Genomic DNA, 13,403 nt, shown 5'->3' with positions numbered 1-13,403 from the left:
TCAATGGTAGCATCTGCCTCCTTGTTTTTGAAGCAATATTGCGCCTGCACGTTAGTGCTAAAGATATAAGAATGGTGTGAAATCACAGCAGACAGATGGAAGATGAAAGATGACAGATGAAAAAATCACCAAACGAGCTCATACTTTCTCAGAGTAATGGAGCTAAAGGTATAAAAATGTTATAACTCTATACCCTACTGTATTACTGATGTTCCAACTGGTTATTATTATTGACATTATTATTATTATTATTATTATTATTATTATACAGGCTCAGAGTTGATTCAGTAATATTTCTTTGTTTGAAAGGTGATGACTATTTCAGACAGAAACACACTTCATCATTATTTCAGTTTTTCTCAGTTGTTTACACTCTGAAGCTACAGACACAAAGAACAAAAGCTCTAAACGTGTCTGAACCCTAAACCCGTCTGCAGAACCCCAGGCTCACTGCGCTCTATTCACTCACACTGCATCTGCACTGCACTCTGTGGCCAATAAAACCCACACAGCTCTACCTTCAGCACAGTTTTCAAAATGAAATCTCCGGTGTTCGTATGGAAAACACAGCTCTCATTCCCAGTGGAGCTCAGTCACGCCTCACTGTGCACCCCCACCCTGCTGACCTGTCACTCACCCGTCAGAGCTTGAGCACGAATAAAAGAGCCCACAGATTAACTCTCCGTTGCTGGAGGACACTGGACCCCCATGCAGCGCAGAGAGGAAGATATAGGGAAGAGCAAGAGAAGAGGACCCAGTATTTCTAATTAAATCAGTGCAACTCGTAGATCAGGTCATCAGCCGTGGGTTGGAGGTGGAGGCTTTGAGCCATTCAGTCCTCAGCTGCGCTCTCTACAGACACTTACAGTGCAGTATCATACAGTATGGAAGTGATGCTGAAATGAAGTGTGGGTATATTCTTCATGTTTGTATCAAATGGAACTCATAGCCCTGTATGTCAAGCTGCGGACTGTCTATCCTGTATGTTTACAGAGTGGACAGGAGACCCTCTGCTGATGACAAAACAAGAGACTGCAATAGTGGACATAGTGTTGGTTCACAATGCGATCAGACTGTGGGAAACTGAGGCACAAATGAAAGAGGGGACCGAACCAAGTGAGGATGACACAGGGACACCGTGATCTACTGGAGAGAAACTCTGAGCAGGCGAAGGAGGTGCGATATCAGTTTGTGCCCGTGAGTGTCATATGATTGACAGCATTGTGTTCTGCGCTGCACAGATACAGTGCCGTTGACAGCGAATCACTCTGCTGCTGGTCTGATATTGTCCAGATTTCCTTTGCAGGGAATACCTGAGCTCCATGCAGGGGTCACTCCGTAGGAACACGCCTTTATGGACAGGCAGGATCAGGAGGAGTTGACGTGGAAGGCGCATCATCGGCCACCGTGCAGCAATGGCTGTGCCTGCTCAGCGTGGGGGGGAGTGTGTAACAATGTGAGCAGCCAACATGGGGTTATTTCTGTTTTGTATTTGTAAATAATTTAGAACAATTTGCAGACTATATTTCACACTTCGACATTATGGACTGTGTTGATCAGTGGCAAACATTCCTGATTAAATCCATTCTGATTTCAATAAATTGTGGAAAAGTCCAAGGGGGTGAATACTTTTGAGAACCACTGTAGATCTAACTTTCTGCACCACACACAGTAAGCATTTCTACAGTAATCTTTGTCCAAACGTATCCATTGCATAAAGTCAGAGTCCTTCATCCAAGCCAACTGAAATGAGCACTCTCTATTTTTTTTCTAAGGATTTTCATTCAAATTGTCAGAATACATTTTTTTGTAACATTAGCTATCGTTAGCTATATTAACCTTCAGAGGACTGAGCCCATTTTCCCATTTTACTACTTTTGAATTCTAGCCGATATCAAATAAGCAAATGCATATTGTTTATCTATTGTTTCAGACTACCTCTGCTAATCTAATGTTTCACGTACAATGTACTTATAAGACAGTATGTGAGTGGACAATGTGTATTAAAGTTAAAAAAAAGAAAGAAAAGAAACTGAATTATAAATCTCCCTCCCTCCTCTCTGGCTCTGCTCAGTGTCTGATCTATTCCAGCTGCCCGAGACAGGGATTTTGGATTGGCTAATATAATGAGCAGATCTCTATGACACACACAGTAACATCCTCTCCATTGGGCAACTCCAGCCCCATGTACTGCACTGCGCATTGAATTTCCAAAACCAGGAAGTACACGATGTAAACAAATCGTTTCTCCGATAATTAATACTTTGTAATTGTTCTCCATTTTGGGCGGATCTGCCTAATTAATCCTGGGAGGGTGGTGCGTAGTCGATTGGTTAACGGTTGTGATGGTCAGGGTCATTGACCCATCTATCAACTACACTATGCAGACAATTAAGTCTTGAGATATTCAAGTAAATTGTAAATTGGAATTTGTAAAATGTATTTTGAATTGCTATGTTTTATGTAAATTGAATTTGTAATGATTGTTGCCTTTACTTAACTGTAATTCTGCACTTTGTTTTGCACTCATGTTGTAAGTCGCCCTGGATAAGGGCATCTGCCAAGAAATAATAATAATAATAATAATAATAATAATAATCATCATCATCATCATCATAATAAAATCTGCTTTCTTGCAGCTGATCTGTCAGACCTGTATGGAGCTCTATTGTAGTTGTGGGAATTATGTGTGCCATTACTGTCCACATGAGGTTGCTGGGAGCCACTCGGCGTCACAAGTCATACCTACATCAAAGTACATTGGATTTGAAGTGGTCATGTTCTCAATCTGATATACAAACTGGTACATTTTAATTTACAAAAAATATAAATGCATCCTTAACAGAGTGGAGGGAGGTAATTACAAATGGGATTTTTTACAAACCTGTTGTAATAATCAACGTGTTGTACAGTGTGTGTGATGTGAACGAGGCGGCAGGTTCAACACAAAGTGCAATTTAAATACCGGCGGCTCCAGGTACGCACTCGATGACGCGCATGCGCTGATTAAGGCCGATCGATCATCTAAAAGAAATCACCATTTCTGAAATGTTTCTACATAGTTTTGTAATAAAAAACAACAATATAAATTATTTGGGGGGACACGTGGCCTGATGCCACTGAAAAGTGTTTTACTGATCCAAAAGATTTGTGTGAAGTCAGAATCCCTGACGTATCCCTGGATGTATGAATCCCACAGGAATAGCACATGAATGCCTCGTGCACTTCCACTGAGCTCTGATGTTGATCACATGTATAAACTCTGACCCCAAACCTAATCCTGACCCTCACCTTTATACATGTGATTAACACAGGGCTCTACAGTGTAAAAATAATGTTGTGTGAATGTGAAATACAATATTTGAACTTGAAGGAAATACTACATTGACATGATTATGATAATAACGATATTTTAAACGAATCGTTATTACGGTACCAAACGTGGGAAATGTAGTTCGGTCCTGGATTGTGGCAATTACCCGAGAAGGCAACGAAAACTACAAGTCCCGTGAATGACGTTCATGCCCCAGTGTTGCGGCGGCTCATTAGGCACGACATCCAATCAGCTACTAATTGCGTTAGCGCCTCGTCATTAAAACACGCGTACAGATGCAATACAGTACTCCGCCACAGCGCGGGAAATGCGTTCATTCAAATCCAATACAATGTTAGTTGGGTCTACCAGTTGGGCAGCAGCCACAGCCGTGCAAAGCACAGCAGCCCTTCACACTGAATGCCGGCGAGGACAGTTTGCTGCTGAGAGCCCGCAGAGACTGATGCCTCTGGATCCGAAAAGCTGTCCGTCAAGCACGGCACATTGCATCCGTTTAACCTGCACAAAGTACTCGGCCTTTCCCGTTTCTTTACCTCCTCAACCACATTATTAACACATTATTTATTATACCCACACGCTACACTCAAGTAACAGCCCGAGCAGACACACACAGGACACAGATGCAATACAGCAGTGCAGTACACACAGACACAGCAAAATAAGCAAGAAAACAAGCCGCTAGGTTAGCCAGTAAAGGAGAGCAAGCAATAAAAAGTCTGAAAAGATCATTTTAAAACTTGTAACTAACAGAGATCCTTAAACTTTTTTCCAAAAAGTGATTAAGACATTTCTTTAGATGTGTAGGGCGCGCCACACAGCTGTGGCACATTATATTATATGATCAGACTAGTGCCATACACATTCAATTCAAAATATAAATATAAATCATAAATGAAAAAACAAATGGAAAATGTTTGAGTTTCGTTTTGAGTTTGCAACGGCGCTGCTGTGTGTGCATGTATCTACCATGGGGTGTGCTGGGGGGTCAGTGGAGGGGCAGGGGTGCCCATTTTCTTTCCCATGCCCGAAGTGCCCTATATGACCCGTGTGCACCCCCGGGCCCCACTTCGCTACAGTCGCCCCTTGTGGTTTTAGCCACTGCACCCCACGAGGCTCCACTATACACAGCGTCGTTTCTAGCCTTTTTGTGGGGGGGGCGGAGAGGGGGGTTGCTGAGGGCCCTCTATTAGCGGCCGGGGCCCTAAGCGGTTGCTTATGTCGATTATGCCTAGAAACGACTGTACAGCACTGTATTTAAATGTCTTGCACATGGTTATATTTGTTTTTCAATATAGCATTAAATATGAAGCATTTATGATGATGTGTCACAATTTTTTTTTTTTTTTTTTTTTTAGTGGGCCCAGAAATTTTGGACTGTGCCCCTATTTTTTTCAATTTATGGGCACAGTGCTCCTTAGGAAAAAAGTAAGCGTAGAGCCCTGTTAACAGCAGTACTGCACAAGGTATGTATTCTTTCATCAATACATTTAGAATTGGTGCCCATTATTGGAATGTGTGACCCAATAACTTTTAAAGCACTGTTTCGGCTAGGAAGTCTTCATCTGTGCGTTATGTTCATGTTCTGATGAAGGCTTCCTAGCTGAAACGCTGGTGGGTTTCTTTTTCTTTTTGCCTAATAAAATGCAATGATTTTAATCTTGGAATGCTTGAAGAGTACAGCTTTATTTTATCTTTCCTATTGAGATTCAGTCCCATTGGCTGGCACCTGTCACTTCTCCAACTTGGCCATGTATCTGTTATTCCACATTCCTCAAAACCCAGTGCCCTCTCTCTCACCTCCCTCAGCTCCCAGTCGCTCAGCATTGTCCAACACCTACAGTGAGGGAAAAAAGTATTTGATCCCCTGCTGATGTTGTACGTTTGCCCACTGACAAAGAAATGATCAGTCTATAATTTTAATGGTAGGTGTATTTGAACAGTGAGAGACAGAATAACAACAAAAAAATCCAGAAAAACGCATTTCAAAAAAGTTATAAATTGATTTGCATGTTAATGAGGGAAATAAGTATTTGACCCCTTCGACTTAGTACTTGGTGGCAAAACCCTTGTTGGCAATCACAGAGGTCAGACGTTTCTTGTAGTTGGCCACCAGGTTTGCACACATCTCAGGAGGGATTTTGTCCCACTCCTCTTTGCAGATCATAGGCAGCATTCCTCCTCCTCCAAACACGGCGAGTTGAGTTGATGCCAAAGAGCTCGATTTTGGTCTCATCTGACCACAACACTTTCACCCAGTTCTCCTCTGAATCATTCAGATGTTCATTGGCAAACTTCAGACGGGCCTGTACATGTGCTTTCTTGAGCAGGGGGACCTTGCGGGTGCTGCAGGATTTCAGTCCTTCACGGCGTAGTGTGTTACCAGTTGTTTTCTTGGTGACTATGGTCCCAGCTGCCTTGAGATCATTAACAAGATCCTCCCGTGTAGTTCTGGGCTGATTCCTCACCGTTCTCATGATCATTGAAACTCTACGAGGTGAGATCTTGCATGGAGCCCCAGACCGAGGGAGACTGTACAAAATCAGCAGGGGATCAAATACTTTTTTCCCTCACTGTATACACCATTTGGACAAATCAACTGTACAGCTGAGAGTTGGTTTACCCGGGTTTCTTTTTCACTGACCTTCTCTGGCTGTTAATTGACTATTTTAAAATGAAGCACTTTTGAACTGCCTTCACAAATACTGTTACATATTACTTGAAGAGAAAATGCTAGACACCTTAAAACACTTGTTCAATCTGACACGACATCGTAGTGTAAACTTGACCTGCATTCAAGTCTCATACTATTGTGCCTGAGAGGACACTGGTGCTGCGTGTGCAAGGAGCTGCTGCACCAGTGTGATGCACCAGGAGGCATAAGCAGCCCTCATATGAGAGCATCACCTATGAACTTATGTATGATGTTCAATGTATGATTGCCATGTTCATATCAGAAATGTTGGCAAAAATACTGATTTTCAGAATGTGACAACTGGCTGCTCTCCAAGACATGCAGAGAAAATCGTCACTCATTGAAAACGAACTGTCCTTTTTCACAAATTGAGCACTTTGTCGGAACTGACATTGGTCATAATGATATTTGTGGTGTCTTGGATCATATTTCAAACATCCAGATGGAATAAGCAACCATCTATTCCAATTGATGTCACTGTTGGTCGACAGTTTCAACAAACTGCGACGGCATCGCAATGCAAAGACACACGTTGAATCAACAAGGGAACACAAGGAAAATATACGCAGTAAATTAATGTTGTTCAAAGGTTATTGAATCAAATCTGGACACTATTTATCCTATGGTCTATATTGCAGTATTTAAAAAAGAAATGCTCGTCCACTTCCTATGATTGGGTAATTATGGGGTTGCGTTAGAAGCCATCATTCACCATGCACTGGTAGAAATAGACAAAAATAAAAAAGGATCATTTCAAACGCAACATCATAAACAAACAATTCAATTATCATCCAACATATATTTCTACCAGATATTCATCATATTTACAGTATTTGAACCCAGTCCGAGGGGATAGGACTCCTTTCGAGATTCTCTTTTTGGAGACAGAGATACTGGGACGAACAAAACAAGCAATCATAAATCAAGTTTCCTAAACATATCGGTTTCAGTCGATGCTGATTTTCGATGCTTGTTGTTTTCTTTCTTGTATGTGTCTGGGTTCTGCTTGTTTGATTTCTTTGACTGCGGGCTCTCCATGTACACATGCAGACAGCTCGGTCTCAGACTGCAGTCACGGCCCCTTCACTTTGTGCTTCCCCTGCGTCACGTTTACCTGTGTGCATGAGCAAGACGAACAACATCAGAGCCAACCAATACAGGAACTAATGGAGCCGGGAGTGGAAAGGCGAATGCTCGTCATATTGCGTGACCGGCTGCAAGAGAGTCTTGCCAGAACGAAACCGGCTGCACAGCTCTGTCTTAGGCGAGTGAGGCACAACCCTGCACACCAGTCCAGAGCAGCCCGGGATGTCCTGCACTCAGGACGGCTGCTTCATCTCTGACAGGAATGGCTTCATGGGTGACTGGTGCGAGTGCGCCCCACCGCGGATGTGTTTCCCTGGGCTGGCTTTCATTCACGCACAGCAAAATCTATAGTGTTAAACTTACAGTGTTATTATTATTATTATTATTATTTTTTTTATTTCTTGGCAGACGCCCTTATCCAGGGCGACTTACAACATAAGTGCAAAACAAAGTGCAAAAATATAATGAAGTACAAGGCATCAATCATTATAAATTCAAGTTAACTAAAATACATTTTACAAATTCCAATTTACAATTTACAGTAAAGTGCAGTAAGTGAGGTCCTACATTTTGGAAGGTGAAAGCTAAGTACTGTCAAGATGTAGGGTCACAGTCAAGGGCAACGGGAAAGGGAGCAAGGAGGAAAACAATCAAAAGCACAAGGGGCATAATAAAACTGAAGTGCTATCTAGCAGGGATAAAAGGACTAATATTACAAGTACTGTCAGAAAGATGAGTCTTGAGTAAGCGCCAGAATGAGGTTAAGGACTCTGCCGTTTTGACTTCGGTGGGCAGGTCGTTCCACCATTTAGGGTTCAGGGATAAAAAAGGAGCGGCTCTGGAGGAGGGAGAGTGGAGAGGAGGCAGAGTTAGCCTTCTGGCACTGGAGGAGCGCAGTGGTCTGGAGGGGATGTATGGAGAGACGAGTGTCTGAAGGTAACTTGGTGCATTGTGGTCAAGACAGCGGTAGGTGAGGGTCAGTGTCTTGAACTGAATGCGTGCCGCTATCGGGAGCCAGTGGAGGGAGCGGAGCATTGGAGTAGCGTGTGTGAATCGTGGCAGAGAGACACCAGACGAGCCACAGAGTTCTGGATGAGCTGGAGTGGGTGGGTAGTAGATACAGGCAGGCCGGCCAGGAGGGAGTTGCAGTAGTCCAGGCGGGAGAGGACCAGTGACTGGACGAGCAGCTGATTCGAGTAGTCGGTGAGGAAGGGATGGATCCGGCGTATGTTGCTCAAGAAGAATCTACAGGTGCGTATCAGCATGGTGATGTGCTGGGTGTAGGAGAGCGCAGGTTCGAGGGTGACTCCTAGATTTTTAGAGGAAGAAGAAGGAGAGAGTGTGGTGGATTCCAAGGGGATCGAGATGGGGAGGTCAGCAGAAGGTGAGGAAGAGTGGGGGAAAAACAGGAGATCCGATTTGGAGAGGTTGAGCTTGAGGTGGTGCGAGTGCATCCATATGGAAATAGCAGACAAGCAGGAAGAGATGCGAGAGGGGATGAGAGGGTCGGATGAGGGAAAAGACAGGAAGATCTGGGCATCACCAGCGTAGAGGAGGGGGCCCAGGGAGCGAGTGTAGAGAGAACAGGAGCTCGAGAGTCTTGGAGAGGAAGGGGAGTAGGGAGACAGGGCGGTAGTTCTGAGGAGAGGTGGCGTCAAGGGTTGGTTTCTTGAGGAGTGGGATGACAGCAGCTTGTTTAAATGCAGAGGGGAAACAGCCAGAGAGGAGTGAGGAGTTGAGGAGGGAGGAGAGGAAGGGGAGAAGATCAGCAGCGGTCGCTTGGAAGAGGCGAGAAGGGAGAGGGTCCAGGGCACACGTTGTAGGTTTGTGACGTAGGAGGAGAGCAGAAACTTCAGCCTCTGAGAGAGGTGCGAATGAAGAAAAGGAAGCTTAATTGGAGGGAGGTGTGGGTGAGATGGGAGAGGAGGGTGGAGTATTGAAGAGCCTGCGGATGTCTGCAATCTTGGAGAAGAATGAGGCAAAATCATCAGCAGTGAGAGATGAGGGAGGAGGAGGGGGAGCGGGGGCAAGGAGGGAGGAGAAGGTGGAGAAGAGTTTGCGGGGGTTGTTGACAGTGGATTTGAAGAGAGATTGGAAGTAAGACTTCTTGGCTGAGGTGAGAGAGGAGGAGAATGTGGACAGTAGAGTGCGGTAGAGTTCGAGGGCAGCTGGGAGTTTGGTACTTTTCCTCTTCTGTTTGGCGGCACGCAGACTAGTTCGGGTTCAGCAGAGAATGGCAGAGTGCCAAGGCTGAGGAGGGGAGGGACGGGCAGGATGAGACGTGAGAGGACAGAGAGAGTCAAGGGAGGAGGTGAGGGAGGAGAACAAAGAGGAGGTAGCACAGTTGACAGATCGGAAAAACAGTCAATGGAAGGTAAGAGGGTGAGAGCAGTGGAAGCAATGGTGGAGGGGGAGACAGAGCGGAGATTACGGTGGAAGGTGACAGAGGGAATGGGTGGAGTGGGGAGGGAGGGGAGGGAAAGGGAGAAAGAGATGAAGTGGTGGTCTGAGATGTCCATGGGTGTGACAGAGAGTGTTGAAGGGGAGCAGCCTCTAGAGAAGATGAAGTCTAGCTGGCGGCCAGCCCTGTGAGTGGGGGGAGACGGGGAGAGAGAGAAGTTAAAGAAGTGAAGGAGAGGAAGAAATCCGGCACAGTGGGAAGGGTTGGAGAGGTGGATGTTGATGTCTCCCAGGAGGATGGTAGGTGAGGACAGCGAGGGGAGGGAGGAGAGAAGAAAGTCAAGTTCATCCAGGAAGGAGGTGAGTGGACCACGTGGATGGTAGAGAACTAGAAGGAAGAGGTGAGAGGGAGAGGTGATTTCCACTGCATGGAATTCAAAGCTGTGGGTCGAGATAGAGGAGAGAGAGGGGGGGACAGAGAAGAAGAGAGAAGGGGAGAGCAGGAGCCCTGTTCCTCCTTCCCGCCCGGTAAGACGAGGGGAGTGGGACAGGATGAACAGAGAGGATAAGGCAGCAGGGGTGGTAGAGTTGTCTGGGGAGATCCATGTCTCGGTGAGAGCAAGGAAATCCAGAGACTGGTGGGAGGTGAAGGCGGAGATGAAATCGGCCTTGTTGGAAACTGAGTGGCAGTTCCACAGGCCTCCAGAGAGTGGAATAGAGGGGAGGGAGGAGGTGGGGAGAGGTGAGAGAGATGAGGTTGGAGGGATTAGGGAAACAATGGCGCGCAGGTGCATGCCAAAATGACAGAGAGAGCAGGATGGGAATCGAAGAGAGATTGCCTGTTGTTGCTGTGCAGTGTCTCCTCGCAGTCTTCACCTCGCTGGAGTCCCCGCAGCTAGAGTCCCTGCCCTTTGGAGATGTGGCCCTTCAGAAGGAGGGCGGTTAAATACAACACCTGTAATTAATTAGCACAGTGCACACCTGTGTTGTGTTGAATGACACAAGGCTGGTCAGGATGGCCCTCCCTCCCACGCAGGACTGCTAATAGCACAATTAATGGCCGCTTAATATCTGAATACAGACAAAGACAGTGCCAGACACACGCAGTTACACTGAACAATAGCTCGTAGTAATGTTAAACAAATGCTAAATAATCACAGCCTACAGTGTAACGCTTCTGATTGCAGACAGGGCGTGTCGAGTACACTAAGTAACAGGCTAAATTCACTAACGAACAGTCGCTACTCTTACTACAAAACAGGTGCAAGATATACAATTCGTAGCTAAACAAAAAACCACGTAAACAATCAATGTTACTCTCAACTAAACTAGGAAATGCGAGAGAAAAAGAGATACTTGAGCGACTTCTCAGCTGGCTTGTCTGAGAGTAAAGTGGCCTTGACTGCTTCATAACATTTACCATCAACCCCAGATTTAATGAGATTAAAATCAAGTAAATCTATTTTTACCCAATCAAAAGCCTTTTGGAAAACAACAAAATATGCAAATGTCGATTTACCTTCCTGTATTCCAGCTCTAAGGACAGAAGACACTGCATAAATATGAGCAATACAAGCTCTGTTTGTTCTGAATCCATTCTGTTAATCTACAAGTAAGTATATCATTTTAAAATACTGTGTAAGCCCAGTATAACACTGGGGTATAATTGACACTATGCTCATATGACTAAAGCCCTTGTAGTTCAGAGGGACCCTGGGGTGATTTTTGGCTGACTTGGGTATCAGTTTAATATTGGATTTACACCACACAGAAGGAATAACACTGTAATCAAAACATATCTATAGCAAACAGGTCAACTGTAATACTCCAGGTGATTTCAATACTTAATTAGGAATGCCCTCAATTCCCACATATTTTATTATTTTGGCTTTGTCAACAGCCCTCTTTACTTCTTTCAGCATTAGATTAGTATTCAAAACATGGTTTGAAATACATCCAACCTGTTTCATGTTTGTCTCACAGACCTCCTTAGCTTTATGTGTCAGTAAGAAATATATATTATCAATTACAACTGGTATATTGTTTCCAGAGAATCAGCAAAATCTGACTCCCATTTCCTCAGGCCAAAATCCCTCCTATTCTCAAGATCACCATTTTCCAATTAAATTTCAATTGGAATTGATCTATCTCTCTTAGGGTCCAGTTTATTTATCTCACCGCAAAATTGCTGAGGGTTTCTGTCTTGTATTTTCTAAAAATGTAATGCATAAGGATTATCAGGGAGACGGTTGCACTTTGTCAGGGACATTCAGCTCCAAATCTTACATTCAGTGCCAGGATTTTGACACAGAAATCACTATACCTGTGTGCTTCATAATTACACTGTAATTGTAACTATCGCATTGCCAAGAAGACTAACTCTGCCTCCTCTCCACTCTCCTTCCTCCAGAGCCGCTCCTTCTCATCCCTGGCCCCTAAATGATGGAACGACCTTCTTACCAAAGTCAAAACAACAGAGTCCTTGACCTCATTCCGGTCACTCAAGACACATCTTTTCAGACAATACTTATAATATTAGTCCTTTTTAACTCCCGTTAGATAGCACCGAAGGCACCACCTTCAGATTAGGTTATTTGTTTGGCACTGGAATAGCTCAAGAGGAAACAGCAGGTACAGAATCTGGGTTTATTCAAATTCAGAGGGTTACAAAGGAACAGGAAGGGGGATAAAAATAAATAAAAACAGTATAATCACTCAAATTCTCCGAGTAATTCTGGGATTGTAAAGGCCCTGAAGCACCCTGTAATAAGGCTAACAACTATAAGAGTTGCCTAGCCTCTGCCCAATCCCACATAACTTTATATCACAGACGCCCCAGATATACTATGCTTTTAGAATATTTAGTTTTCCCAATTATGTCACCAAATCTGACTACATATACTGGTGTGCTGTATAGTACCCCCCACTACAGGCAGGGGTGCTAGAGAGCACTAGAGGCAAGCAATAACGTAGTTCTACCTAATCAACTAAAAATACAAAAGGCTGAGACAAATGTTAAATGAAATTGCAATAAAAAGACTGCACATACAACTGGGAGAGGGAAGTATTGGCAGACTGGAGAAAGATCTGGAAACACGTCTGGAGGGGAAAGCACTGAGGGCAGAAAAGGAAGAGCTTCGCCAGAGAGCGGAGGAGAGAGCCAGAATAGATGCAGGGAATTTTGTTTTTTTTTCAAAATGTTTGTGTTGCCAAACAGGAAGACAAGCAGAAAGATTCAATTCACTAAGACCAACAGTAATGCTTGCAGCATCTGCACCATCTGTAGCAGAAAGGTTGGAAGCTAGACCAGCAGCAATAGCACTGGGAGCAGCAGTGGGAGCGGTTGGGGGAGCAGTAATAGGAGTTGTGGTCTTGAGCAGAGACAGAATTAGAGCAGCAGGAAATCGCTGCAGTATACAGTGAGAGGAGCCACACAGGGACACAAACACATGCTCTTGAGTACAAATGCTTGTTTTTGGATGCTATTTAAGTGTGTGTTGACATGGGTCAGGCTACATAGAATCTAGGCTGTTCTATTGAAACCCAGCTCTTATAGTAGATGTGTTATTTTAGTACCAGAGTCTCAGCCATCTGAGGAAACACTGGGTGGGAGAACAGACTTTAGCTCTCTGCCTGCTCTGCTTGAAGCTGCTCCAGATGCTAACAGGAGCTCCCAGCAGCAGTTCTTGTCACAGGTCTGTGATTGGTGTCTGTGATGGGTGTCTGGTCTGTGTTTTCTGGCTGTGATTGGTATCTTGGCTGTGATTGGTGTCTGTGGTGGGTGTCAGGTCTGTGTTTTCTGGCTGTAATTGGTGTCTGGGCTCTGATTGATGTATTTGCTCTGATTGGGGTCTGTGACCATCCATAAACAAAACTGTTGAACCCTTCTTG

Source organism: Amia ocellicauda, chromosome 6 (genome assembly GCF_036373705.1).
Source record: "Amia ocellicauda isolate fAmiCal2 chromosome 6, fAmiCal2.hap1, whole genome shotgun sequence".
Classification (NCBI taxonomy): Eukaryota; Metazoa; Chordata; class Actinopteri; order Amiiformes; family Amiidae; genus Amia; species Amia ocellicauda.
Note: the sequence above shows the minus strand (reverse complement) of the source record.